The following is a 6469-nucleotide window of genomic DNA, read 5'->3' on the forward strand; positions in this document are numbered from 1 at the left end:
AGTAGAATCAAAGGATTTTCAGACTATGAAGAATATCCTGGTCGAGTAATTGTATTCCATAAAATAAACGAGCCCGCCTCCTGATTCCAAAATCCACGGGACAGCTCTCGCTAGGATTTACACGCCTTTCCTTTGGCGATTCTTCCAGTTCGAACAGTACATCCCGCTCGGTACCCTCTATTTCTGGAATAAACTACCTAGCTATATCCCAAGTGCATTCTCCTCTTTCTCCCCGCCCGCCGCACCGCCCCTCCCCCTCATGTCTCATTGCAGTGGGCGGAATATTCAAATGCCGGGGCGCACAAAGTACATACTCGGTGAGCTTGCGCAGATCCTATCGGGTATGAGGCACTGCTTACGCACCTGATAGTGCGGATTGTGCGCGACGCACCGGTCACCTATGCGCCACGAGTTATGCGACTCGCGCACTTATTTTTAACTAGCGATGAAAGGGAAGGAGCCGCGCCTCTATTTTTCACGGGACCTCTTATCGCCGCATTTATGGGAATTATTACGAGGCCGCTCGGGATGCGACGACGCCGCTACCGCTTTTCGGTATGCGCGAGGCCGGCCGAACTCACCTTCTGGATAATATCCCGTACGCGTGCCACGGCTTTTTTTCTTTTTTTTTTTCTTTTTTTTGCTTGCATTTTTTCTTTTCTCCCCGCCCGACGCGTATTTGCTTACGGTTGCCGAGAATTAGGTGCGCGCCACGCAAGTACCCGCGATCGCCGGCGGTAGCGCTTCGCGATAATTTATAAGCGCGAGTCCGAGTATTTTGAATGGCCGATTAAATTGCTGCCGCGGCCTCCTTTATATAATTGTGGTGAGCGGTGAGGGCGAGCCTTGGCTCGAAAATACCTGCTGATCGTTTAACCACTTGCAACGATATCCCGGAAATTTTGTTTTTAACGAACATTGGCTTTCGATACTGTTGGAGAGATTTACATTTTCCATTCATTATTATTATTATTATTATTATTATTTTTTGTTTTTTTTTATTTATTTTATTGTACATTTTTTCGTTTATCTTTTCTCTTTTTAGGTGCATCGAAATCGAAATATGCCGCATCAAAATTCAAGTGGAAGGTGGAGGCTGAATAGTGCTAGGAACAAGAAATAATAAAGGCCGAATCGTTGGATGGTCAGATTGATGGAAGTGAGGGAGTAATGAGACTTTTGATGCCGATATGCAACGCTTAAAGCAATATTGGACTTGAAATTCGTGGATCGTAATCCTTGTTGGATTTAATGGAAATTTAGAATGTTGACTTAGGCTCTTGAATTGACGAGGACGCTTGACAACTTGTCAGTCTAGAGAAAATGCAAGGTTATGAATTTTGAGAATCTGCTAAAAAACAACAAACTGTTATTTGAATTCGTGTATACTATAACCCTAATACAACATAGAAACAGCATTAGAAGTGAGAAAGAATTTGTTTTTGATTAATAATTGGAGGCAATTCGTCATGGATTAAGAAACACCATTAGCCGGTAATTTAACTGTTAATAATTGATGGCATTTAATCATGAGTTATGTCCGCATTACATCTAATACTCATTATTACTCGCTTATAATATAGATGTAAACTATTATTTTGTATTAGATCGTAAGATTGCCTTGGATTTTTAAACAATTATATTCGTATTTAGCGATAATTGCCAGTAGTAATTTTGTAATGCATGCATTGAAAAGCGGTCGTAAATAAAAATAAGTTGTATGGTCGAGAAGTCATTAGATCGCCACTTCGAAGTAGCCACCTACTTTTGATTTTCTTCTGTTTGATTTTTGTTTGTTGCTCACAGCGACGAACTTCAAAATTCGTTTCATTCCCCCACTATAATCCCTACTATCAGACGACATTGCCAGGCTCGCGCTTATACGAAATGGCCGTTCTTCGACATCGATGACGCCCGACAAAATATTTGTCGCGTACACAGCTCATATATATATATATATATATATAGTGAGGGAGCGACGATTCGAATAAAAGCACCGTAGTGCGTGCGCGCGTCTTGCGCTGTCCCGCGCTCGAAATCGCCGCTGACACACAGCCGCGCGCGATCAATAAAGCGAACAGGTGAGCGTAACGCCACGCGCAATTACCTCGCGATCGCACGCCCGGATAAGCTAATGCGCGCGCCTCCGCCTCGGCTCGCCGACGCACCTTTCGCGAGCGAATTCGGAGCAAACTCGTTACCGAGCCCTTCGCGACCAAGGCCAAACGGCGGCTCTCGAGGTCGGGCGCACTACGTACTCCTTCTGCCTGCCCGCAAGACGCTGCACTCCGACGTGCCCTGAAAAGCTCTAGTTCAAGGGACTCTTGGCTCTTTCGGCCGCCATGACATTGTCAAAACGAGTGGCATACCACAGCTTATTATGCTCCCGCTTAATTATATACTACGGAGCGCCGACCGCGGCCCGAAATTTTAGATAGACATTGAAATTTGATAACCATCGTTGGCTTCGAATCTTTCGTGAATTTTAACGGGTACTTTTGACGCTTTAAATAATGTAAGAGACGTGACATTGAGTGATGGAAACCGATACGTTATAATCATTATCTTTCGGCAGCTTCTCGGAAAAATTTCTTTAATGCTCCCAGCCTCGCTCGTATAAAGTATCGAATACGTATTTTCGTAACGCGTCCCTTTCAAAAGCGACACGGACAACATTGCTATTCGCTCATTATTTAAGAAGCGAAGTTTTCACGGCCGATTTCCTCAGACGGTGGCCGCGCATCCTCGCCTCGCTCTTACCGTCGTCTTCTCGCGATAACTTAAGCGTAAAAATCGAAAACTTAAGCGACACGTGGCGTCCAAGTCACCCCGGTTCCATCCATCGATCGATCGATCGATCGATCGAGCCAGGCCGGCTGCGACGAAATACGAGCCGCCCATCGTCAGATACAGATGACGATAGAGCAACAGACGAATGTCAAGAGAGAACGAAAGAATGAGATAGAGAGAGAGAGAGAGAGAGATAGAGAGATAGAGAGATAGAGAGAGGCGCAATAAATAAGGATCGACTTGTTTTGGCGTCGAGTGAGAAACCGATCTGCGCGTGTCCCGGTAGTCGTTTTCGAGGCTCCCGCACCCGCTAACTCCTTGATCGGATATCTTTTAGTGTCTGACATCGTGATGCATTAGAGCGAGAAGGCGAATCTACGCGACTAGGTAAATCGTTCCATCGACCTTCGAATAGTCCATCTATTGGGGACGGCGACAAACTTGCGGAAGAAATCGGCAACACCAAAATGCTTGTAGATTACGACACGGAATATTGTTATTGTCTTGACACGGGGTTTCATGTTATTAGTTAAAGTTATGTTAACACATAACCGTGTGCTCCCGAGTAACAAGAATTATAATATATATATATATATATATATATATATATATGTATATATATATATATACATCAAAGATTAACCAAAATATAATAAAATTAAAAGAATATCAAGAATCACGTAAAACGAAACATGACGTTTTCAAATTTTCCAATTGCAAAAGCTTTATCCGATCTTATTTATTTTACTTAGCGAGCAATAAGATTTTATCTTTCTTGCGCCTTACATATAGCGATATACTAAAATATTTATAGACTATTATACTTTATTATACACAATCCATACGCTTATGCGCGCTCATGTGTATTATAAAACAATGAATATCATATTTCGAATTTTATTTTAATTTATACTTTGATCTCGTCGTATATCCAATTTAGTAGACATATTAACTACTTTTTAACCCTACTTCTTATCATTATTCTACGTACCGAACCAAGGCCACATGAATTAATAGACCCAATATATTTCATTATACAAACATATTTTTTTTTTTTAAGGGGGGTCGGGGGAAATGCGCGCATACTATTTGTAATAAGAATATCCATTAAAATAATAGGCATAATTATATGCAAGTATGTCTAATGAATTCGCGAATCACGATTTATAATCTATTTTTAGAAATCCTTAAAATTTGTACCCACCAGTATCAATTAATCATTCTCTACTTCCACATACAATCAAAGACTTACTTCCATAATTTCAGTATTACAGATAATAGGATGATTTTTTAAAATTAATTATTTATGACCGACTGATGAACTTATAAGATTGTTCGTCTGCAAATTTGCCAAACCAGACTACTATTACTGTTTCACTAATTATCAATCGCAGATCGGCAATCTCACCGATTTCGCGATTTGACCTAACGATAAAACCTCTCGTGTGCTTGTTCATTCTTGCGCCCACAATTCTTCTTCCTTCCTTGCAATAATAACATGCGTCAATTTCTTCTTCGTCGGTTCTTTTTTCGTTTTTGTTTGTTTTTTGTTTTGTTTTGTTTTGTTTTGTTTTTTATCTCGAATTACATCGATTCAAATCTATTACAAACGAAAAGAGCGTCAGTCTTTCATGTTATTTTTTATCGCTGAAAACATACCGAAAATCAAGATACCACATTGAAGAAAGGTGGTTTGTAATACAATTTTATCACTATATTTATCATTTAATAATGAATTTAATTAGATAAATAAACAAATATTGTCTATTCCAAAAACTCGATATTATGCTATTATCATTATGTAGAGTCGGATTTATTCAGCCATTAAGAATAAAATAAATATTGCCAGAAATACAAATTCTTTATTTTCATTATGAATAATTATAATAAAAATTATTTAGTTGAAAAATATTATCGTTGCTATTATATTGGTAAAATAATAATATTTTTCTCATATTTTTAGAAAAAAAAATTATCGTTACTTTATACAAAAAACAAAAGCAAAAAATTAAGTAAAAGTGTGGAACATAAAAGTGCAAATAGCAATTCGTACGTATGTAATTTAATAGAGACAATAGATAAGGAAGAAAATTTCAAAGCACATTCTCATTATATAGAAAATCTACATCTACAGTTTCACATAAATTAATTCCCTTCCAAGAAAACCTACTAAATAGACCTTAAAGTTTTTTCCCCGTCGTTGAAGCTCGGCTTGAGAAATTCAAAAAGGTAACGCTAATTTATTTCTCACCTCAATTGCATTAGTCTCGGTATGTCCTTTCCAAGCGAGATCCTCTCAAATGCAACTAATTTTCACGAAGAATCCACGTGCGCACTTGCAACCTAGCGACTATTTCTCTCTCGCGCAATCACTCATAGCGCGCTCACGAACGCGTGCTTAAGTGAATATTCGTCCATTTGAGAATTTCTCTCCTCCTTCTCTCCCTCTATCTCCTCCTTGCTCAACGTATTATATTGCAAAATACACCGTGGAAAATGCTCCATCTCTTTATTCTACGTAGATAAATTCTGTACACGTAGTGCTTAAAATCGCGGGTAGGAGATGGAGAATAAGAAGAGAGAAAAGTGACAGAGAAAGAGAGAGAGAGAGAGAGAGAGAGAGAGAGAGAGAAGGCACGTACATATGTACGTGTACTCGCGCTACGCAGGCACGCTCAGTTGGAGGTATATCCTTTGGTGGTATGAGTAAAAGAGCTGCTTTACCTCCCACATGGTCCCCCCCCCCCCCCCCCCCCCGCCGCCACCACTATTGCTGCTCTCGAAAGCGAACCACTTAATAGGGTGTGATAGATCGGCTAAATTGCATCGATGCTAATGGGATTGCACGCGATGCAGCCATAACCATTATCGTAGTCGAGACAGAGCCCCTCGGGGGTGGACTCTAGAGGCGCCAGAGCACCGACCGCCGCCACCCCGCATAGGTCTTCTCCCACCTCTTCTACAGTCCGCAACTGTACGGATGATAGATAGCCAAGATCTGCCGCTGAGTTTTTGGAATTTCCCTTTCGCCTGCCTCGAATGGCATACGTACGCTCAGTGCAGCTTTAAGAGGGTGTAAAGTGCACCCTTTGTTTATTTCAACAACAACTACTTTATTTTGTTTTTTTGATCAATTATTCATTACAATCGCGCATTATTCATTACGATCGATATTACTTAAAAAAAAAAAAAAAAAAAAAAAATAAAGGAAAAAAAAAAATAAAAGAAAGAAAAAATCAGTTCATAAATATAAGGCCAATGTACTCGATTATAGTTTATTACATTTCGATTTTTAATTTAATTTTTGAATTATGAATTTAATGTGTTCCAAGAGCAATGTAACAAATTATTATAATTTGTTACCACCGACTTTCAAAAACTTTCAACAATATCCATAGATCAATCATCATATCTTCACAGTTAATTTGACTTTACTAATTATGTATTTTAAAAGAAGGAGGGAGAGAGAGAGAGAGAGAGAGAGAAATGTTAATTACTTTTAAATATTAATTTTTAATATATTACCAAATATTTATTCCGTACAATAGTTTTTGTACAACACCAATACATATTCTATAATATTCTCACAGTGTAACAATATAATGAGAGTAAATAAAGTATGATTAAATAAAAATATCTACTTTTACATACAAATTGTAGTCAAAAGTGAACGTGCAGT

This window comes from Ceratosolen solmsi, unplaced genomic scaffold (genome assembly GCF_000503995.2).
Source record: "Ceratosolen solmsi marchali unplaced genomic scaffold, CerSol_1.0 scaffold13, whole genome shotgun sequence".
In the NCBI taxonomy this organism is placed as follows: domain Eukaryota; kingdom Metazoa; phylum Arthropoda; class Insecta; order Hymenoptera; family Agaonidae; genus Ceratosolen; species Ceratosolen solmsi.